General features: G+C 41.0%; 1 protein-coding gene across 1 annotated transcript in view; it reads left to right on the top strand.

The window, feature by feature from the left end:
* The first annotated feature begins 15,916 nt into the window (after positions 1 to 15,916).
* Positions 15,917 to 24,187, top strand: part of STX7 (syntaxin 7) — a 50,378-nt gene continuing 42,107 nt past the window's right edge. Inside the window, exon 1 of the mRNA XM_081312751.1 lies at positions 15,917 to 16,124. The gene's annotated coding sequence lies outside the window, so the exon portion shown is untranslated. The remainder of the gene's footprint in view (positions 16,125 to 24,187) is intronic.

Genomic DNA, 24,187 nt, shown 5'->3' with positions numbered 1-24,187 from the left:
TGCTCCTTACTCTCCCCTTGTCTTTGTTTCACTCCTTCATCTAAAATTGCTCTATTCTGTACTTCAAAATCGTCCGCTTTCCAGACTGAATCCAATTGATATCTTGTATTGTTCCAGTTTATTAAAATGCCTTACGGCATCAGTCATCTAAGTTTATACCATTGGCAATCAGCTTTGTAGTCAGGAAATGATAATGTTTTCGAGTATATCTTACTCTCTTAGGTATCTACTTTAAAACCACAATTTCTTTATTTTTATATTGTATTGGCTCATCTCTAACTTTTCGTACTACTTCATCTCTTGTTGTCTTCTTTATAAACCATATGTGTACTTCTCTTGGCAGTTTATTTCTTCTCACCATGCTTTACTTTTCCTGAGAGTAGTGCTAAAGTCCACTGTCCTTTGATGAACTTCATTCCATTATTTTCAAGGCAACCTAACGTGCCGTTATTCATTTATTTTTCTTTCTACATTTATTACAAGAATGATTTTGTTTCAGTAATGAAATGAGATCACCATTGTCCAGACCCAGCCATTCATTTCAAGCAAGCAGAGTCAAAATAGGATTAAAAGCCCATCTAGGTTAATCAGGAAAAATAGGAACTGGAGATTAATTGTAGAGGGCAATTTTACTTGGTGACATCAGTAAATCAAAGCTCATTTGCTTTTAAAATATTTCAACTATAATAAGGAATAATAATAAAAAGAATGATAACAAAAAAACAAACAGAAATATAAAGAAATAGAAATGTTCTTGGTGAAAGATGTTGTCTGTGGTTGCATGTTCAAAACCTAACCATCACTCCTTATTTATTACAAAACATTTTCCCCATGTTTGATCATGGACTGCTTGCAAATAAGAAACACAAATGAATCTCTTTGGAAATAATTATTTCATGTGAAGAAATATGTAAATATCAATAATCTGTTCAGCATCTTTGAGCTTCAATTATGTGCAAGCAATAAAAGCTGAGCTCTCTTGATCAACTACAAGATGTGTCTCTCTCCTTTTTGCTTCATATCAAAGCCATGGACATTGGCTTCTGCGGTTGTACCCATGTTTTCCCAAAAATAAGACTGGGTCTTATATTAACTTTTGCTCCAAAAGATGCATTAGGGCTTATTTTCCAGTTAGGGCTTATATTCGGGGAAATACTGTATTAAATGCGTCTGTCTGGCTGACGTGCTTAAAAGAGGCTTAGTTTTTGGATAGGGCTTACATTACGGGCATCCTGAAAAATCATGCTAAGGCTTATTTTCTGGTTAGGTCTTATTTCTGGAGAAATAAAGTATATTAATCAAGCAGACATGTAACTGCTTGACACATTGTACTATGCCATTATTTGTTTATCATATGTTGTTGGGTTAAAGAACAGGTTGACCCGAAACCAAACCAAGTATATTGTGCATTTTCATGATATGCAGATCCAGCCCTTACCAATTATGACGTTAAGCTTAGTTCAGACATGGGAAAAGAGGATGTTGCCAGGCCATCCAATTTCTATGGAAAAGTCAGAAATAGTTGCTGTGCACTCCTTGTCCTCTTGCTGTACCTCTCCTCCTCTCATATGCAAATCTCTAGCTGCAAATAATTACTTATAACCAGTGCTTTTTTTGTAAAAGAAAAAGGTGCCGGAACTCACATATGTCATACAACCCGCCTTGCCTACCCTACAAGGTTCCATCCAAAAAAGGTGCCGGAACTCCGTTCTGAGCGTTCTATGAGAAAAAAGGCCCTGCTTATAACTATGATGTGCTCTTCACAAAAACACCACTACTTATTGTGGTGGCACAGAAAGTAAATGGGATTTCATGATAATGGAAGAAATGAACTGGAAGTGAATTTCACTCATCACTCTTAAGCTCTAGATTAGGCAGTTCTAGGCAGTTAGTTGTTGGGCTAAAAAAAGAAAAAGATGAAACCATCTTTTTTTTTCCTTCTTCCCATTACAAAATTAGATTGGGTAAATTTAGTCAGCAATTATTATTTAGTCAACATTATTATGTTCATTTCAATCCACCATTTCGGTAAAGCAAAATTGTTGTAGCTTGCTTTTCTCCCAGGGGCACATGCAGTGATGGGATTCAAATATGTGAACAACCAGTTCTCTGTGTGGATGCCGCTTCCAGAAGTCGATTCTGGGCCTGGGCAACAAAAAATTAGCTACCATTTCTGCCGAAGTGGTGTGAACTGGCTGAATCCCACCACTGGGCACCTGGCTTAGTGGTAAAAGATGCTGAGTTTGCCAACTGGAGAGCTGACAGCCCAGGTTCGAGACCCAAGCTATCTTAGCACCAGCAGTTTGAAAGCATGAAAATGCAAGTAGATTAATAGGTTCCACTTGAGTGGGAAGATTACAGGGTTCTGTGCACCTTTAGCATATCGCCATGCTGGCCACATGATCGCGGAATTTGTTTTTGGATAATGCTGGCTCCCCCAGCCAAGAAACGGAGACGAGCATTGTGCCCTAAATTTGGACACGACTGACAGGATTTTCTTTTTTTTGCTTTTCTCCCAATCTTGCAAGGTACTTAAACTACATTTGTTTTATCTGTTGCAGCATTAAAGAGATAGATAGATGATAGATAGATAGATAGATAGATAGATAGATAGATAGATAGATAGATAGACAGACAGACAGACAGACAGACATTTGCTTCTAACCCCAATAACACCAAAATGATGAAATGTAATTTACGACATCACAATTTGAGCGCCGCTGTTTCTGTATTTGACTCACAATATGTGTGCCAATGTGAAGGAAGGCCGACTTTGCAATGACACTTTCCCCCACCACAAGCTGGGGATTTTTATAATTACACATTAGACTATTAATTTCATCATGGCAAGAATGATAAAGAGGATCCCTTCCCTGTCTCACTTCAAATTTGCTTTTGAATGTTAGGTACTGGTTATATGTCACTGAACCTTCATGAACAGAAGCAGTCTGTCTCTGAATAATCAATATAAATAAAGGGGGAATACCCAGGGAAGATATCCTGACTTTGGACTTCTTATCTGTTTCTTGAGAACTTGTTGGCTGCTTGTTGGGGAAACCGTGCTGGTCAGCTTTAGTCTGATCAATTAGGGACCTTCTTATATTTTTCACTCGGTTATGATATTCTTCTCCCATGAAAAAGGCTTTAAAAAGGTGAAATATAGTTAAGTCCTCATTTAGTGACTACCTCAATTAGGGACAGTGGTGAAAAAATAACTTTACAAACAATCCTCATATTTATCAGAGACATTAGCAAGATGGGTGAGAAATAAATTTGATAATAATTATGCTCTTCACAGCTTTGTAAAGCGAAATAAACATCAGAAGCAATTGCAGTGTCACTTAGAAACCACATAATGACCGAGTTGCCGGTCTCATTTGTGGACTGTCTGTAAATGTTTTATAGTTCAATAGAGTCCAACACCTTGGATCTGAATAAAGTCACAAGAAATTGGGTGCATTTTGAAAGAACAACTAATAGCCTATTCTTCATTTAGCTTAGACGTGTTTATCTGGATGCATTGTTGACCAATTGTTCTTGAACAATCAACCATGCTGAGCATTATAAATAAGGTAGCTCTTACCTAGTTCCTTTCAATTTTGTTATCAGTTGCAATGTAAGATTGTCAAGTACCTGTTCTAAAAGAATAACCAACTTTTTCAAGCTACGAAACAAAAAATGACACCCAAAATCTGCATTAAGGCAGCAACTTTGTTAAGTACTGAATTAATTAATACACACTTTTGAATGGCAACCAACTTTTATTAGAAATAAGAGTTCAGAAACTGGGTACTAGGTATTGTCTGTACTAGATATTGTACTGTTGTGAGAATAATCTGGCTTTTCTGATGGTGGGATTTCCAAAACCTAAAATCTCACAAGCTACTGTGCAGTAGCCAAAATATAAGTTCTCATTATTCCAAGATGGTAAATATCTTCTGAGGTTCAGCACAAGTTTTATTATATATTAAATGCGAGTATGGACATCGTCTAAGAATGGGATAGATGCCTTGACAAAGGAAGGTGCTGCCCTATGCATTTGCAGACTTGATCCTGAAATATACAAGGCAAAGATAATAACCGGATCCACACACTGTGCTACATTATAGTTTATTTAATAATGATTTGTGCATTAAACCACAGTTGGTTTGGTGCATACAACTAACTGTCACAAACTGTTCTTTAGAAATACTATTGGCTGGGCTTCAGACAACAGGCTAAGCCAAAAGTGAACATCACATTCTGATTTAAGGCAATGTGTGAAATCACTCTGATCTATACAACTACATTGCTGCAATAGATGATTTTTGTGCATGACCAGATATATGAGACAGTCTGGGAGAGCAGGAACCTTTTGAGAGGATAGGTTGTCTGTGTGTTGCCAGGAAAGGCATTGTTAGCTTTAGTTGTTCTCTACAGTATTGACTGTGGAAAAAAATGTGTTACACATGAGTTAAAACCCTGGATGGAGAACACTCACTTATTATAAATGAATCATCCTTCAACTGATGTTGTGGAGCGTTTAATCAATATTTTTCTGTGTTCTAGTTAGCTTGATGGTTTGCATTTTTGTTGTATTTATTTAGATTTATTTCATCTCTCTTTCTCCCTCCCTCTCCTTCTCCCCCTGCCTCTCCCTTTATGTTTTATTTTTTTAAAAACTTTTGTGTATATGCCTATTGTTCTCCTCCTTTATGTCTGTATATATTAAAAGCAGTTAAAGGAACTAAAAATCTGAAATCTACAAGGTTTAAAAAACCCAGAATAAATCACACGTTCTTTTAACTGCAGATGACGATGAAGGCTGTGGATGCTCCATCACTGGAGGTATTTAAGGAGAGACTGGACAACCACTTCTCTGGAATGGATAGGGTTGTGCAGAGGGTTGGACTAGAAGACCTCCAAGGTCCCTTCCAGCTCTGCCTTTCCGTTATTCTGAAAAGAAACTCAGAATAGTCTCAGATAAGTCTTAACACTTTGCAAAAATCAGGCTAGGCATGGAAAAGGAGTGCTGTCTTCGATGCAGCTGGAAAATGTGAGAAGCAGTTTCTGAATGTTAATCCTACTGATAACAACAGAGACTAACAAGAGATTCATAACCAGTATAAAATAGTGCTAAAATGTTAGCCTAGGACAACAGTGGGAAACAAGGGACATCTCTTGTCATTCTGCTTCCTCTATCCAGAAACCTCAGTTGATATCATCGGGCCATTTTCTTTTCCAACATATCTCACAGACTTGTTGGTAAGGTGTTATGACTCAGGGCCAGCCGGTGGGTCCGGCAGCCGGTTCAGATGTATCGGATGACTCAGATGAGGGGGAGGAGGAGGGTGTGGAAGACGAACCGGCTGATGATGGCTTGGAGGCTTCGCAGAGCCCTCAGCCGGGGCCCTCTTCTCAGCTGCGTGAGCCCGATAGTGCGGAGGATGATGACCCACAGCTGGCCCTGTTCAAGGACGCCCGACGCAGGAGGCAGTCGAGCAGGAACAAACAAAGAAAGGCTGTGGGACTCCTCGGGAGGAGGCACAGGGAGACCACGCCCTGAACTCTAAATAAAAGGAGTGTTTGGGGAGGGGCTGGTTGCTGAAAGCAACCCTTCCGCTTGAGGATTCAAGTTCCTGTGTTTCTTGTTCTGTTGTTTTGCTTGTGAATTAAACTTGGCAGACGCTTTGCAACCTCAGACGCTCTCCAGTCTCTACTGCTTGAACAGGGGTTTGCCTTATTACAAGGCCGGTAGTTGGCTGGTTCAGAACATAAGGTAACTTAAGCTCTTGGAGGAAAGGTAGGGTGGATATACTGTAAATCTAACAAACCAAAATCTAAAACAGACTGAATAAACATTAAAAGTTTGTGCGCATCACGCACCCCCCCACACACACTTGATCATTGGACAGTATTAGCTAACTATGAAAAAGACTTCATGAAACTGTGATATTTGGCTCCCCCTTGTGGCTAGATGACATTTTGCATGTACTATTTATACAGCTTGCTGACATTTCATACTTGCTCTAAGCTTGTTGTCTTCTCCCAATATATTACTTGCCAATTGTCTCTACACCAACATTTTATTCAAGATTCCATTCTTGCATACCATTAGGCAGAACCACTACAGGGTTTTCAGGATCGGGTTCCCACTGCACACATAAAGGCCTCTTTTTCAGCCTGGGTGAATGCATTGGTTCAAGCTTAATCTGAATTAAAATAGTTCCATTGAAACCACTACACCAAATTGGCTCTCTCATTTTATTTTTGGACTGATGTTTCTATAGTATTAGCCACACAGAATTTCACTCTGAAATAAACTGAAGCCTATTTTCTGGTTGGCCTCTTCAAATCTTATTCAAATACAGACAGTCCTCCACTTACAGCAGTTCGTTTAGTGACCGTTCAAAGTTACAACGGCACTGAAAAATGTGACTTATGACCATTTTTCACAGTTACGACCTTTGCAGCATCCCATGATCATGTGATCAAAATTCAGATGCTTGGAAGCTGGTTCATATTTATGACCGTTGCTGGGTACAAAGGTCACGTGATCACCTTTCGTGACTTTCTCACTAGCAAAGTCAATGGGGAAGCCAGATTCACTTAACAACCAGCTTACTAACTTATGGATTGCAGTGATTTCACTTAACTGTGGCAAGAAAGGTCATAAAATGGGGCAAAAGTCAGTTAACAAATGTTTCACTTAACAACAGAAATTCTGGGCTCAATTGTGGCTGTAAGTTGAGGACTACCTGTATATAAAGGTAAAGGTTTCCCTGCTGGTCTAATTCTAGGGCACCATGCTCATCTCCGTTTCTTGGCTGAGGGAGCCAGCATTATCCAAAGATAATTTCCATGGTCATGTGACCAGCGTGGCTATACCCCAAAGCTATATCCCAGCACGGCATGTTGTTACCTTCTCACCAAAGTGATACCTATTTATCTACTTGCATTTGTATACTTTCAAACTGCTAGGTGGGCAGGAGCTGGGGTAACAAGAGCTCACCCCGTTAGTTATAGTTAAAAACCTTACATCTAAGCAAAAAGAACAACTGTCAGAAAAAATGGATTTTCAAATAGTTAGGAAAGTTAAATATTTGGGAATATACAGTACCTAGCAGCAAAATGTGCAATGATAAAAGAAGATAACTACACAAAATTACTTAATCAAATAAAATTAGATCTGGAAAAATGGAAAAACTTACAACTATCAGTGTTAGGAATAGCTACTGTGAAAATGAATATTTTACCAAAACTGCTTTTCTTGTTCCAAACAGTGCCTATAAAAATAGAGAAGAATTTTTTTGATGATTTGAATACACTGATTTTGAAATTTATTTGGCAAGGAAAGAAAGCTAGAATTAAACTGAAAATAGTACAAGTATCCAAAGAAAATGGAGGATTTGGATTACCAGCTTGGGTTTTAACATAGCTAAAAGAATGGATAACTCTGAGACATAAAAGACTGTTATATCTAGAAGGACATGATCTGCAACTTGGATGGCATGCATTTCTATGCTATAAGAATAAGATTCATAGATGCATTCAAAATCACTATGTAAGAAATTCACTACTTCTTGTGTGGGAAATGATAAAAGCTAAAATCTACTCGATTATCCAGGGATGGCTTTCAACTATGGAAGTGTTTGTTCACCTGAATCTAGTGAAATATGAAAAAAATTGACATCTAAAGATATCTTGGATACTGAAGGGAAACTAAAATCTAAACAAGAGCTTGTAGACCAGGGTATTGAATTATCATGGTGGCCTGAATTGTAAATGCAATTGAGATATGATAAAGATGCGAAAATGTATGGTTTTTATAAAGAACAGACAATGTTTGATCAGATACTGTTGACCTCTGATGAAAAACTGATTAAGAAACTATATAACTTTTTTATTAAATTTAGAAATGGAGGATGAACAAGTGAAACAATCAATGATACAGTGGGCAAAATGTTGGAAATATAATCAAAAATTTGGCACATATTACCATATACTTGTGTTAAAGAAAAAAATATGGACAAAAATGCATACTTGGTTAGAGAAGATGATAGGGAAACATGTAAATTTTAAACCTGAACTCTTTTTATTAGATATAATATCAGAAAAATTTGATAAGCAAAGTGTATATTTAACATTGCATGTATTAACAGCAGCATATTGTATTTTCTCAGCACTGGAAGAATGAAGAAACACCACTAGACGAAGAGATAATCAAGAAGATGTTGGACTGTGCTGAAATGGACACTTACACCAGTGGCAGGATTCAAATATGTGAACAACCGGTTCTCTGTGTGGATGCCGCTTCCGGACGTCCATTCTGGACTAACCCTGGGCAACAAAAAAATTAGTTACTGGTTCTGCCGAACTGGTGAATCCCACCACTGACCTACACTGAAGATCAAAGAGAAAGAAAATACAGAATATTTTCAATTTATTTTATCAATGGTTGGGGAAAAACGGGTAGAGACTAAAAATGTAACTTGTATCATTAAGCAAACAAATTAACCCAGACAACACAATGTTTATTAAGAAACATTAATAATAGAAAATTAATAAAAAATATTGGACAAGAAGCAACAGATGGAAACTAACCAAAGAGAGAAGCAACCCAGAACTAAGGAGAAACTTCCTGACAGTTGGAACAATTAATCAGTGGAACAACCTGCCTTAGAAGCTGTGAATGTTCCAACACTGGAGGTTTTTAAGAAGAGACTGGACAGCCATTTGTCTGAAATGGTATAGGGTTTCCTGCCTGAGCTGGTTGTTGGACTAGATGACCTCCAAGGTCCCTTCCAACTTTATCATCATCATCATTTTAGCCATTGTCTATCCACTGGAGGATGAAGGCAAGCTGAGATAACATGCACTGCCTTGATGCATTCACACAATTTCACAGTAACCATGAGATAAAATAAAACAAAGTTCAGGAATATTCTTTTATCCTATTGTTTTGAAAATCTATGAACACTAAAAAGTATATGATTGTTTGAAGAGAAATGCATCTATACCAGGCTCTAAGTGTTTTAATTAAATAAAAGAATTTGAGTAGTTCTCCAACTATTGTGTTTCCCCGAAAGTAAGACTCAGTCTTATATTAGTTTTGCCTCCAAAAGAGGCATTAGGTCTTATTTTGGGAGGATGTCTTATATTTTTTGTGACATCTGCCCCACCTCGCGGTGGTGGCATCAACAGACCCATCCAGCAGGTGCCCACAGGGCTGCTGGCCCACTTCTGCCTTGGGCACTCACGGCAGGAGGCTGCGCAACACATTGTGCCGCTGCCACCACAATGAGGCGAGGAAGGTGGGGAGGGGGTGGAGCTGCCCCGCACCCGCTTACTTCAGGGCCCCACCAGCCAGGCCATTCCTTGCTTGGTGACCTTCCCTTTCACTCCCCTCCTAAGCCGGACTGCCATGCTTCGGAGGATGGGTGGAGTAGGCCGTCCCATTAAAGTGAATGGGACTGTCGGGGAGTCAACAGCAGGCAGAGGAATTGCTGTGGGACAGAGATGACAGTTGCTCTTTGAAAATTATGATTTGAATCGAGTTGATTTATTTAAATCAAGCCTTTTTACTAGTGATTGAAATTGTGATTTAAATCGACTTGATTTAAATCAAATCCACCCTGCATTCTATGCAATGCCCAAAGGTAAACTGGCAAAGTATGAAACACTCCTTCTAAAATGCCATTCTCGTCTTCTTTGTTGCAACAAGGAGATCAACGCTGGTGTTTTTCTCTTGGTTATTTTTTCCAGCCACAAAGTCTTCTACTTTATTTTGCATTTCTTCTTTCATTTTCATATATGTCTTTTCAATAAAGAGTTAAGAAGAGATTTTATTTTTTTATTTTTTATTTTAAAAAGGTTAGACAGCCATTTGTCCCGAGTGGTACAGAGTCTCCTGCTTGAGCAGAGGGCTGGACTAGAAGACCTCCAAGGTCCCTTCCAACTCTGTTATCCCATTGTTCTTATAATTGTAAGATTATTCTTACAACAATCTCTCCACATTTATTTTGTATATGTATTTCAGTCCATAATAGGGTAAGTTAGTAATGTGTTAAATAAATTAGGAATAAGATTAGAAAGCCCCAGTAGCCTGATGGTACACTGGTAATCCTCAACTTACAACAGTTCACTTAGTGACCGTTCAAAGTTACAATGGCTCTGGAAAAAGTGACTTATGACCAATTTTCACATTTACGACCATTGCAGCATCCCCACAGTCATGCGATCAAAATTCAGAAATTAGCAACTGACTCATATTTATGACAGTTGCAGTGTCCCGGGGTCATGCGATCCTCTTCTGCAACCTTCTGACAAGCAAAGTCAATGGGGAAACCTGATTTACTTAACAAGCGTATTACTAAATTAACAAGTGCAGTGCAAGAAAGGTCGTAAAATAGGACAAAAGTCACTTAACAATTGTCTCCCTTAGCAACAGAAATCTTGGGCTCAATTATAGTCGTAAATCGAAGATCACCAGTATAACATTTCTAAATGCTTTAGGAAACAAATCCAAACACAATGACTGAAATCAGCTTATTGATATTGTCGGTCTGCCATCTGGTGGCCAACGTGAGAATTGTAACACAGTCTATGTAGCCATCATGAAAATTCAAGAACCAACGTGCTTAACAGGGTTTAAATACCAGTTTGTATCACTGCAAGAATGAAGTACAGGCAGGATTTCAAAGAGGCAGAGGAACTAGAGATCAAATTGCCAACATATGCTGGATCATGGAGAAAGCTAGAGAGTTCCAGAAAAACATCTATTTCTGCTTCATTGACTTTGCTAAAGCCTCTTTTATTGTGTGGATCATAACAAACTGTGGCAAGTTCTTAAAGAGATAGGTGTACCAGGCCATCTTATTTGTCTCTTGAGAAACATATATGTGGGCCAAGAAGCAACAGTGAGAACTGGACACGGAACCACTGATTGGTTCAAAATTGGGAAAGGAGTCCAGCCGCCCTGCCCATTTAACTTGTATGCAGAGCACATCATGAGAAAGGCAGGGCTAGATGAATCAAAAATTGGAATTAAGATTGCCGGAAGAAATATCAACAACCTAAGATATGCAGATGATACCACTCTAATGGCAGAAAGTGAAGCGGAACTAAAGAGCCTCTTGCTGCGGTTGAAGAAGGAGAGTGCAAAAGTTGGGTTGAAACTTAACATTAAGAAAACCAAGATTATGGCATTCGGCCCTCTCAATTCCTGGCAAATAGATGGGGAAGAAATGGAGGTAGTGACAGATTTTATTTTCCTGGGCTCCAGGATCACTGCAGATGGGGACTGTAGCCAAGAAATTAAAAGACGCTTGCTCCTTGGAAGGAAAGCCATGGCAAATCTAGACAGCACACTAAAAAGCAGAGACATCACCCTGTCAACAATAGTGCGTATAGTCAAGGCTATGGTCTTCCCAGTTGCAATGTATGGCTGTGAAAGTTGGACCATAAAAAAGGCTGAGCACCAAAGAATTGAGGCCTTTGAACTCTGGTGCTGGAGAAGACTCCTGCGAGTCCCTTGGACTGCAAGGCGATCAAACCGGTCAGTCCTGGAGGAGATCAACCCTGACTGCTCTTTAGAAGGCCAGATCCTGAAGCTAAAACTCAAATACTTTGGCCACCTAATGAGAAGGAAGGACTCACTGGAGAAGAGCCTAATGCTGGGAAAGGTTGAGGGAAAGAGAAGAAGGGGACGACAGAGAATGAGGTGGCTGGATGGAGTCACTGAAGCAGTAGGTGTGAGCTTAAATGGACTCCAGAAGAAGGTAGAGGACAGGAAGGCCTGGAGGAACGTTGTCCATAGGGTCGCGATGGGTCGGACACGACTTCACAGCTAACAACAACAATCACTGCATTTACCCTACTTTACTTAAAAATATTTGCCCGCCAGTATTTTAGTTGTAAGAATTTGGATTTAATAAAATTTAATATTTTAAAATTTATAAATAATTATAAATAATATAAAATTTAACAATATAAAAACAAAACAAAAACTATTAAAATAGCTTTCCCAGAGTAACCTTCAGCTATTTTAGAGTACAAATTCCATCATATTTAGTCTTCAATGCTTTTTAACCTAAGAATGCAAAAAACACTAACTGATTTTTGAGAGGGTCATGAGTCTCCCAGGCTCAGAGGGCCCCATATGAAGTATATTATTTAGAAATTTTGCAGTCAGGATTCAGGAATAGAATAAATAGAATAATAACTTTATTGTCACTTTTAATGTACACTAATCGGCACACATTAAAATGAAATTTTGTTGCATGCAGCTCTCAAAGGGTCACCACCTCTGATATACACTATATAAATAGGACAAAAATAAATAAATACAGAATTATGCATATGTCCACATACATTATATGACACAGAGAAACAACACAGTGTAGTTCAGGTTATGTATACATGTGCATGGCAAGAGAAAAGAATCTTGCAAGTTTATCAGACGGATGGCATAGGGAACAAAGCTATTACAGAATTGGGTAGTCCTGCTATAAATACTTCGAAACCTCCTCCCAGAGGGGAGCAACAGAAACCGATGGTGAAGTGGGTGTGTGGGGTCTCTAACAATGCTTTGAGGTCTAAGCACAGAGCACTTATAAGCAGCATCCTGAACACCAGGGAGCGAGCTTCCTATGATCTTCTTGGCTGTCTTACCGTTCTCTGTATGGACTTTCTATCTGAGGCACTGCTGCCATCAAAACAGACAGTGATACAGTTTGTTAAATTGCTTTCTATCGTGCCTCTGTAAAAACTGGCCAGGACAGAAGGAGAGAGATGTGCTTTCCTCATCTGACGCAGGAAATGCAGATGCTGGTTTGCACACTTCACTAAGACTTACAGATAACCTTTGGAGGGCTCAGGATGGGAGTGATGCATCCCTTCTGGATTCTCTGCAGCTTTCAATACCATCAACCATGCTATCTTGCTGCATCAGCTCTGGGGGTTGGGAGTGTGAGGCACTGGATAGGGAGAAATCAGCTGCAAGTCAACCATTGCAAGATGGAGTCGCTGTGGGTCTTGCCCTCCTTCCCCAAGTCAGGACTGGTGATATCTCTGACTCTGTTTGGGGTAACACTAACACTCCCCTGCACAGAACTGTATAATTTTGGGGTCTTCCTGCATTCATGGCTCCTGCCAAAAGATCAGTTAGCAGCTGTAGCCAAGTGGGAGAGCTTTGCACAAATTCATCTTAAAAGTGTTAATCGCATTTATGCCTGGATCACTTTGCTCATGGTTGTTCATGCCTTAGTCACTTTCCGACTGGACTACTGCAATGTGCTCTACGTGGGGCTATTCTTGAAGACCACCCATAAACTGCAACTGATCCATAAAGCAGTAGCATGTGAAGTTCAGGGTGCCCCCCAGCTTGCCAGAGCTAGACTATTGTTGCATGAGCTAAATTGGCTCTCAGTTGCTTTCTGAGTAGATTTATGAGGTTGGCTATTGTCTTTAAAGGGACGCAGTGGCTCAGTGGGTTAGGATGCTGAGCTTGTCGATCAGAAGGTCGGCAGTTTGGCAGGTCGAATCCTGAGTGCCGCGTAACAGAGTGAGCGCCTGTTACTCACCCCAGCTTCTGCCAACCTAGCAGTTCGAAAGCACGTAAAAATGCAAATAGAAAAATAGGGACCACTATGGTGGGAAGGTAACAGCGTTCCGTGCGCCTTTGGCGTCTAGTCATGCCGGCCACATGACCACGGAGACGTCCTCGGACAAGCTCTGGCTCTTCGGCTTTAAAACGGAGATGAGCACTGCCCCCTAGAGTTGGAAACGACTAGCATGCATCTGTGGGGGAACCTTTACCTTTACCTTATTGTCTTTAAAGCCCTACATAGTGCAGAGGCAGGATATTTACAGGTCCGCCTTTCTCCAAGGGTATCTGCCCATCCTATTAGGCCAGATAAGGTGAGCATGATCAAGGTCCCTTTGGAACAGCCTCTCACCTGTGATCTGAAGCCCCCCCCCCACCTGGCCTGAAGTCAGACACCTGGTGTTTAACCTTCCCAAAGGTTGCGAAGACGTGGCACATCCCCAAACATTGGGCAAGGATTGCGGTTGAGTCTGAAAGTTAATGGAGGTAGCTCTTGACTTACGAACACAAGTTGAGCCCAAAATTGTTGTTGCTAAGTGAAGCATTTGTTAAGTGAATTTTGCCCTAGTTTATGACCTTTCTTGCCAAGTCGTTAAGCGGATCACTGCAATTGTTAAGTTAGTAGCATGGTTGTTAAGTGAACCTGGCTTGCTCATTGACTTTGCTTGTCAGAAAGTCACAAAACCTGCCACTGTCATAAATATGAATCAGTTGCCAAGCATCTGAATTTTAATCACGTGACTATGGGGATGCTACTACAGTTGTAAATGTGAAAAATAGTCATGTCACTTTTTCCAGTTCCATTGTAACTTTGAACGGTCACTAAATGAAATGCTGTAAGTCACGGACTACCTGTGGTTTGGGTGGTCTGGCCTTTGATAGGAAAGGTTTTCTTTTAATCCTATTTTTACTGGTTGTTGTGAGCTGCCTAAGATCACTGTATGAGATATAAGGACTTGTAAGTTGTTTAAATAAAAAGTATTCAAACAGTTGTTTAAATGAATTAAATTAAAATCAACAGTAGCTAACAGAGCACCTACAGCAGGGGTGTCAAACTGCCGGCCACGCCCAGCCCCGGCAATGCCAAAAAAGTCACGCTATGTCGTGCCATGTCACATGAGGTGGCGAGTTTGACACCCGTGACCTACAGCAACAAGGCAGTAATCTTCTGAAAAGATTTGTATAAGAGAAAATATGGAAATAACTTTGAAGAGACTTAAGGATGATTAAAGTTGTAATGGGACACATCTGATTGTGTGGTTGCCCTCCCAGTGGGCTGCAAACAAGTGGAGGATGCTGTCATGTAGTCGACTTACAACAGTTTAGAGTTACTGTTCAGTGACCACGACATTGAAAGTGACTTATGACTGTTTTTCACACTTATGACCATTGCAACATCCCCACAGTGATGTGATCAAAATTCAGATACTTGGCAACCGACTCATATCTGTGATGGTTGCAGTGTACAGGGGTCATAAGATCACCTTTTGTGACCTTCTGACCAGCAAAATTACTAACTTAACACAGTGATTCACTTAACAACTGTGGCGGAAAAGGTCATAAAATGGGGCACAACTCACTGAACTGTCTCCCCTAGCAACATAAATTTTGGGCTCAATTGCGGTCGTAAGTTAAGGACTCACCTGTATTCCTGTTTCAGGGACCTACATTCACTGTGGGAGAACCAGGACACCAGAAAAGGAAGACAGCCCAATGGGGCCCACTAAACCTGTTCCAATGCATACAGCACAAGATTCGGTGGCTTGACACACACCACACAGCACACAGCACAGTAAACAATGTTTTACTGAATAAGTTTTAAGTTTAACAATGCCATACTGTTCTGGCATTTAGAGATGCACGGCGTTTTGTACAGCAGCAGAAAAAAACCATCCTGTTCTTTGACCACGTAGAATTACTCACAAGCAAAAGAAAAAAGAAGGAAGGGAAGGCCCAGAAGTCACACACTGTACTATTTGTATTACCTTCCGCTAGTGTCATGTTTCGTCGTTTTCTTTTTTTAAAGGATCCGGCAGTTCAAAGACACTTGGCGGCAACTTGAATTCCGAGGAGACACTTTTAGTTGCATCCACCGCCTTTTTCCACACGTAACCCTAGTCGTTCGTCGTTGTTGTAACAACCGATTAGGACAGAGTCCCAGACAGCCAAGGGGGAAACAGGTGTGCGCGCAAGCCATTTGTACGGGGGCGGACTTGTAAGCCACGCGGGTTTAGTTTTTTCCCGGCACAGGTGCAGCCGACCGAAAACGTCAGCTGTGAAGCGTCTTTTGGAGGGGAAGTGAGAAAAAGAAAAGAAAAAGGCGGGGCCTGCATGGCTTCCATCTCCTCCTTTTCCGGGAATGCTGCTGCTACTGCTGCAGTAACTGGGCTGGGTTGAGGGGAGTGGCCGTCACCGCCGGATCAGCTGAGCGCTCGGACGATCCAAGTCCGGAACGCGGACAGCTGGCTTTCATCTTCATCTTCATCTCTCTCCCCCCCCGCCGCCCCCCTTCCCAGGGACACAAGCTGCGGGCTTTGGGGTAAGAGGCGACTAGTGCAGCCGGATTGAGAGGAGGAGGAGGAGGGGGGGTATCCTGCTTCTGCTGCCCCCTCCCCACGTTCCCTCGCGGGCTGTGTGCGTGGCGTAGCATAGCATAGGTGGCCACCGCCCCGGTGCAGAATTACTGCAATCCCGGGGGAAGGGTGGTGGTGGTGGTGGGGGGGAGCAGGAGAGGCGGGGGCGCCCTCTCTTGGGATGGGTGGGGGAGGCAAGACAGGCGAAGACTGCGCTGGGCCCAGTTTTCTAGCTCAGCGTTTCCCAACCTTAGGAACTTGAAGATGCGTGGACTTCAACTCCCAGAATTCCCCAGCCAGCATAGCTGGCTGGGGAATTCTGGGAGTTGAAGTCCACGCATCTTCAAGTTCCTAAGGTTGGGAAACACTGTTCTAGCTGAACACCGAGGCTGCTTGCGCTGGCCGGTAGTTCCGCATTTGCCCTTACATTGGAGGGTGTGTGTGTGTCGAGGTTAGTCTGAGCCCGCAGTGCTCCTTCCTCAAGTAGCCCCCGCGCTTTGCCGATCCTGCTCCCCGCCCTCCCCCCCTGGCGGTGCTCCTTGGATACGTTTGGCTCCTGCGTTTTCCTCTCGGGGTTTATCCTACCGGCGGGCGAAGACTCTGCCCGGCCCTCCTGGGTTTTTCCTGCCCTTGATTTCCTCCCGATGCTGTGGAATTCCGCCTCCCTTCCTGCTTGAACGGGAGAGCCAGCTCTGTCCCCGACGGCTCTGCGCTGCCGAGACGTGGGTTTTTGTTGTTGTCGTTGTTGTTGTTTTTGCAGCATCCCTGGGGGGCGAGGAGCGAAGGGAATTGATTGCGAGGTGCGGGTGCCTGAGAAGTGTGGAAGCCCGTGTGGTTGACCGCCAGGCCAGGGCACATTGATTTGTGCTTAGATTGTAAGCCTCCCTGAGTCTTCGGAGAAGGGCGGGATATAAATGGGATTAAAAAAACAAATAAGCCCCTTCCTTTCTGGCTTTTCTCAGCGCCTCGTTTCTCTGGGTGGAGCAGTCATGTGATGGTGATAATGTAGGAAAAAATGTGGTTCTTTATGGGTTAAAAGCCTTCGGAGGAAGGGAAAGCAGTATTGAGCGTGTGCGAAAACATACATCCGTGTATGGGTATTACGCGGGAGTCTTGAGTTCTTGTAGTAAGTTGCCACTGCTGTTAAAGTCTCTGCTGCTGCTGCTGCTGCTGAAGCAAACTTATAGAAGTTTGCTGTGGAATACATTGTTGGTATAGAAAGGTCAAAGAAATGGAGAAAATCTTGCTAAATGTATGTGATCCCCCAGGAGTGGGAAACACTCATGATGGCACATGGTCAATGGCACATGATCAATCAGCCGTGAAAAGGCCAGCACTCCTCAGTTTTAAGTGAATCGGACTCCTCTTAGTTAAATACAGCTACCCTGTCATATGTAGGTAGGGCTTTTGGTTTGTTTAACCCTGGTTAATTGCAGTTGCCTGGGTTCACAAACCATGCCATCATGTGGCATGTTAAATGAACCTTGTTTGGAAAAGTGGTGTGACTTGGAAGGACAAAGAACTATGCAATTGGAGGATGTTGAAAGAAATGAGATAGGTATCTTTGACCCTCCCTGCAATTATTTTCCACACTGATAAGAATTAGTTACTAAGTCAGGTAACAGATGCAGATTGCCTTAAAGAGGCAAGACTACTAGCAGGAAACAGAACAAATCTGTTTTGCATTGTTTATATATATAGGTATCTCATCTGAATGTAGAGTACTCACTGGTATTCTTCTGTTGTAACTTTCATCTTTGCAAGAATACTGTTAATCAGACTGTTTGGTTCTTCCTTGGAATTAACTGTTTCCAGTCTGGACTGCAAAGAATGAAGTTTGATCTCCTCCTCCTGCCTCTTCTGTCTCTACCCAAAACAGGGTGATTTTGAAAGTCTGCAGTGACTCTCTCTTGAGTGTTAATGTGCACATCTGTCAATGGGTAGAAGGTTAGAAAGTGCGGAAAGAGGCTGCTGGGTGAAAGAGTTCTTGGAGGGGAAAAAACTCTAGTTCACTTATTAATTCACAGATTTAAAATTAATAATTGGACATAGTTGACATATTGGAACACCAATGCATTTGAACCCAACTGTATTTATGATATGCAAGCCCAGCCCCTATTATAAATTTGTAATTAAACATGTGACCCATGATTAACTTAACCCTTGTTGTGTTTGGGGGAAAAATGCTGTGGTGGAAGCCTTATTGTTTTTAAGAGATTAAACCAAATCATGGTAGAAGGTGGTCAATAGCTCCTAAACTAGCTCGACAAACTTAATAAGCCTTTGTTTTTAATGTGTTGTTGTTTGTTATGTTTTAACAATAAGGAAGGGTGTGTAAGCATATGTATAAATATGCCTATATATGTTTGGGTGTGTGTCTATGTATACATATATATGTGTGTGTTATATAGTATATATATATGTGTGTGCGTATTATACTGTATATAGTATAATATATATAAATAGTAGTAATGAATGCATCTTAGGTCTAGGATCAGAAGCAGTAAGTTTCTCAGTGCTAATTTCTGGAAGGGCTGAACAGCATCCTCCCTGTGTGGGAACTGAATGCTGGATTGACCAGAAGAGTTGCTCATAGCTTCCTTAGTAGAAAAACAGGTTAGAAAAGATGCAGGTAATCATCCTCCATATGATTTTACCCTCTTTTAATTTGTAGTCTTTTGAGGGCTTTTTGTTTTTTTAATTTTTTTAAAAATCTGAGTGGAAGAGAAATTTCAGTTCATTTTTGCTGAGATGCTTTTTGAAATTGAAGGAATGTTTGCAAAATATTTAGGTAAATACTTAAGTATTGGCAAGATCAAGGCTTAGTCAGTTTGGCAACTCAACTAGTTATTTGAATAAACCCCTCTGTTGAAAATGTGTATATTGCTGTTTACACATTTTCTCATCAGCAGTATAACTAATATTAATATTTTTTTAAAAAAAAATAGATAGCAATTCTTGATTTGAGTACCATTGAATAATAGGACACCAAGGAAGGTGTGTGAATTTCTGCTGATTGTGCAATCAGTCTTGCAGTTTGCAACTGGCTGTTTTCATTAAATGATATTAAATTATAATGTGGTTATAATTTGAATTTAGCTTGGTGTGAATCCGCCCATATGGATTTATAATGCACGATTTATAGAGTCATGTGTTATGGGCAAACCAGCCAACTGGAATTTATTTAGCAAAGTGCAAATAAATGAATGGCATTACACTATGGCCGTGGTGGCAAACCTATGGCACGCATGCCACAGGCGGCACGCAGAGCCCTCTTCTGTGGGCACACACACCGTTGATCCAGTCCACCGTTGATCCAGTCTTCAGCTGGGTTTTATAAAACCTTTTCATTTTAGGCCTCTGCTGCCATGTGCAAAAAAAAAAAGGTTCAATCAATCAATTTCAACTTCTGGGGGGGGAATCTTGCAAAGTTGAAATTGATTGAACTTTTTAGTCCCATCCAATCTGCTGTTACCACCACAACCACACCCACCCAATGGGCCACGCCCACCCAATGGGCCACCTCCTGTACTATGGTATGTATAATGTCAGCCACGGAGTAGTATCTACATTTGACTTAAGTTGAGACCCATGAATGTAGTAGATATCCTCCTCTTGGAGGAGGACCTCTGAAGAGGGTTGATGATATTACCCAGAGTATCATGGAAAATGTAAGTGTTTACAGGGATATTGGCAGAGATGTCACATTCCTGTCAATCTTCAAAGGGAAACTTCTGTAAGATCTCAACTCCCCCCATTAATGGAAGCTGCCTTTCCATTCACAGCAAGGCAACCATCCAGTGTATTTGCCAGTTGAACTTTATAAGCTCTCTTTAAGTTCAGAAAAGGCTAGTGCAAGGGTGTCAAACTGCCGGCCCGCGGGCCGGAGCATCACGCAGAAACCGCGCCCATCCCATTGCCGGCAATGGGAAAAAGTTCCGATACATTGCACGACATCACGTGACGTCGCGAGTTTGACATGTCTGGGCTAGTGCCTGAATATTAAAACATAAATCTGTGACTTTAAAATTTCCCAGTATATTTGTAAGATAATCCATCAACAAAATATCAGTGACATGGCTTCCCTCCAGAGCTTGTGGGTGCTCCATCATTGGAGTTTTTAAGAAGAGATTGGACAGCCATTTGTCTGGAATAGTGTAAAGTCTCCTGCTTGAGCAGGGACTAGAAAATCTCCAATATCCCTCCCAATTCTATTATTCTTAGTTAAAATATCTTAGTTGCTTTCTTTTAACTAAAATAAAATCTGAACCTAATCCCAGCTTTAGGATAGCTAACTGGAAACAATGTATTTGTGATGCTCCTGGTTGTTGTGTAATCATTTAGTTGAAGAGTTCTTTGTAATAATTAAGCTAAAATGAATATTTTTAAAGTGCACTTGTTTTACTCAGGTAATTTGCTGAATTGCTCCAGTGATCTTATTAGACTTTTTTCTGAGAATTCTGGAATGTTACATACAGTATTAAAACCTGATGGAAACATGATTTTATGGATTTAACAAGTGCCTACTTTTATTCCAGATTTCCTTTCTTAGACTGTATTTGTCTTCATTCTGAAAGAATTATTAATCAGATTTGAAAAGAGATTGTGTTATCAAAATGCTGAAAGGTTGCAAGTGTACATGGTACACCTGAAAAAACCTTTAAATGTAGATATGGGCTGCTTACAGAATGGCTGTGCAACTTGTTTTAGATGTGCAAAGACTGGATTCATATCTGACAATCAGAAGTATGTTGCTACTGTCCTCCTATACCAGGGGTAGGCAACCTTGCCTCTTTTATGACTCATGGACTTCAATTCCCAGAATTCCTGAGCCAGCATGGAAATGTAGCAAGAGTAAATGCAAAAGGTATGGAGGATTAGTTTGTTAAATGTGTCTGGGAAGACATCAGGTGGAATTATGATGTTATCAAGGCCCACACAGCTGTGATGATCAAAGATCAAAGAAGCAAGGACTATACAGACTTTAGTAAGGAATCCTTATGCTAATTTTGGGATAAATGCAAAAACTTGGAAACTGCAGAAGGAATTTATAAGCTTCATTATATTGAGTCAGAACCTCTTTGGATGATTTGAAATGCTTTGTCCTAGATTTCGTGGCCTCTGTGCTGAATTGTGATTTATAACTTGAATTGCCAATGGCCTTGTTTATACTGGGACTGGCCTCCTCACAATCTTTCACTGAGTGAAAGGCAGAGAGCAACAGTTGGGAAATAAGGTGTTAGGCACTGAGATATGTATCAACGTGAGAAGGTTTACTCCACATTTGTTGAACTAGAGCAGGGCTTTTCAGCCAGTGGTACGGATACTACCTGTGGTACATTGGCACCTGGCAGGTGGTACACGACCTGCTGACTGATGAATTCTGGGAAAAGTCCACAAGTCATACAAGGGCCAAGTTTGAAGACCCCTGTTGTAAGACATACAAGTAATCCGTCATGAAGGAAACCTATGTGGTCATTTAAGAATCAAAACTGACTTAATGGCACACAATCAAGTGTGTAATCCCTGGTGAGGAATGAATGTTTGTCAAAATAATTGCAAATAGTCAGGCCTAAGAGAGCCTACTTCTGCTTCTTTTGTTAAATGAAAGGAGCAGTGGAGCATGTCAGGAGAAATGTAGAAGTAAATTGAGTGCACTTAAGAACAGAGTAGTAAAACCAGAAGTAGATCAAGAATGAATGGAAGCTGAATGAATGTGTAAAGTGACCAGTATAGAAGAAGTGGTTTGTTCAAGAATACTGAATGAATGATTAACTCTCATAACAAATAAATGGAAGAAGTACCTAGTTGTTGGAGAGGGAAAGGGAGACTGGGAAAGCTGAAATTTTGTAAGTTCTTGAAAATGATGGAGATGGGAAGTCCAAAGATTGAAAGGAAAAAACCTGTTGTATTAAAATGGTGAATGGATATAGTGGAAACGAGTGATCTGCAAAGTTAGAAAGGTATAGAGAGGCACAGTGAAGGATGTTTGTATATACCACATGTTTGTTATATGTATATTTTTATTTCTTCTGCTTTCTATACCACAGGTTTTCATTTCTTCACCTTACTATATGTTGCTTACCCCAAAAGGAAATGGGATGATAGGATGGTGGTGGTTGGTTTTATTTCAGAAAAAAATATTTGTGTTTTTAAAGAAGACTTGTCGATTTTTTGAGATTAATATCTAATACACTAGGACAGGGGTCCTCAAACTTGGCCACTTTAAGACATGCTGGCTGGGGAATTCTGGGAGTTGAAGTCCACAAGTCTTAAAGTGGTCAGGTTTGAGGACCCCTGCACTAGGATGAAGGAAACGTTGATCTAATGAGTTCAATAAGTCTGTGGCAAACTTATTTTATCTCCATAAGCCAATTCTGCAGAAAATGCTAAAGACTGAAAGCAGAGAAAGAGGAAATACTACCAAAGATGGCATTGTAGTAAAAGGAATTGAAAAAGAACTTAAAAATAGGTTTGAAAAACGGCAGCTTGTATCACTATAGTGGCTTCTGCTATGTTTCTTTGAAATTGGGTGGAAGGCTACCTAATTCTGATCATCGGTCTTATACTTTCTTAGAAGTATCTCAGCTACTTCTTGACATGTTTTCATTAAAAAAAAAACCCTACATCTGGCAAATAGGTTTTAGCAAAGCTTTTTACAGTCACCAAACTGGTACGTTTGCAGAGATAAACCTTCTTGAAATTGGCAAAAACAATTCTGCTCTCTTTTATCCTTCATGATATCTGAACGTTATATAATTCAGTGAACCTGGAAGATAACAGTTTGGGGAAGATTGATGGAGAATACAGAATAACAGAGTTGGTAGGGATCTTGGAAGTTTTCTGCTACAACCCTCTGTTGTAGCAGGAGACCTACCGGTAATATCAGTGGTAGCGAACCTATGGCACACATACCAGAGGCGGCACTCAGAGCCCTCTCTGTGGGCACACACACCGTTGCCCCAGCCCTGCCTCCCATGTGGCCCCCACCTCACTAGCAGCCCCCTGGAGGAGAGTCACCCCTGTGGCCCGCATAGAGCAGCGCAGCCAAGGACATGGAAGCCGGGCAGCAGGGACAAGATTCCACCCTCATGCCCCGCCACATGCAGATGTTACAGGGCGCGGGCAGAGGGTGTGGCCACCATGGTGCTGCTGGGCCACCTGGGCAGTCTGTGGCGGATGGTGGAGGCAGTGGGTGGCCCTGCAGGCAGGGTGGGGTGGGGGCAGCAGCAGTTTTTGGGCACTTGGTCTCTAAAAGGTTCGCCATCATTGCCTTATATCAGGGGTCTTCAAACTCGGCCCTTTTATGACTCATGGACTTCAACTCCCAGAATTCCTCAGCCAGCATGCCTGGCTGAGAAATTCTGGGAGTTGAAGTCCATGAGTCATAAAAGGGCCGAGTTTGAAGACCTCTGCCTTATATCATTCCAGACAAATGGCTGCCCAATTTCTTCTTAAAAGTCTCCAGTATATAAGCATCCACAACTTCTGGAGGCACTGTGAGAAAATTTCTTCTTAGTTCTAGACTGGATCTCTCTTTGATAAATTCAATCTGTGTTAGATGTGTATTTCTTCAAGTGCATCTTTGTATAGAAATGTTTGGGTCTTTTCTGCATAGAGAGTTTTTCAGAGTTGTGTCTTCCTTCCCCATCTACCTGTCCTTCTTTATTAGTGTGATTCTTTTGGGTTTTGCTGAATGCCTTAATTGTCCTCAATGTCTCATTCTCCTGAACTCTCTCCTTCCTTGCTAAGCTTTCATTCCTTCTTAGGGTTGCAAATGCCAAAATGAAAGCAAATCTTTCAGAAGAAATGGGAAGCCTACCAAAAACAAACCATATAGAATCATGTGAAAAATAAACTAAAATGGGAATTTAATATTTCTTTTAAAAATGTTAAAGCTAGCATTGAACCATATTTTTTATATGGGAACCCAACTGTAATATTTGGCATTCTGGTTATGCAGATGTATATTTGTGTATCTGTTACTGATTTCAAAAAGGATTTGGTTGTCCTGATTATAGAAATGTGT

Source organism: Vipera berus, assembly GCF_964194415.1.
Source record: "Vipera berus genome assembly, chromosome: 1".
NCBI classification, from domain to species: Eukaryota; Metazoa; Chordata; class Lepidosauria; order Squamata; family Viperidae; genus Vipera; species Vipera berus.
The sequence above is the reverse complement of the archived record's forward strand: the minus strand, read 5'-3'. Positions and strand labels throughout refer to the sequence as shown.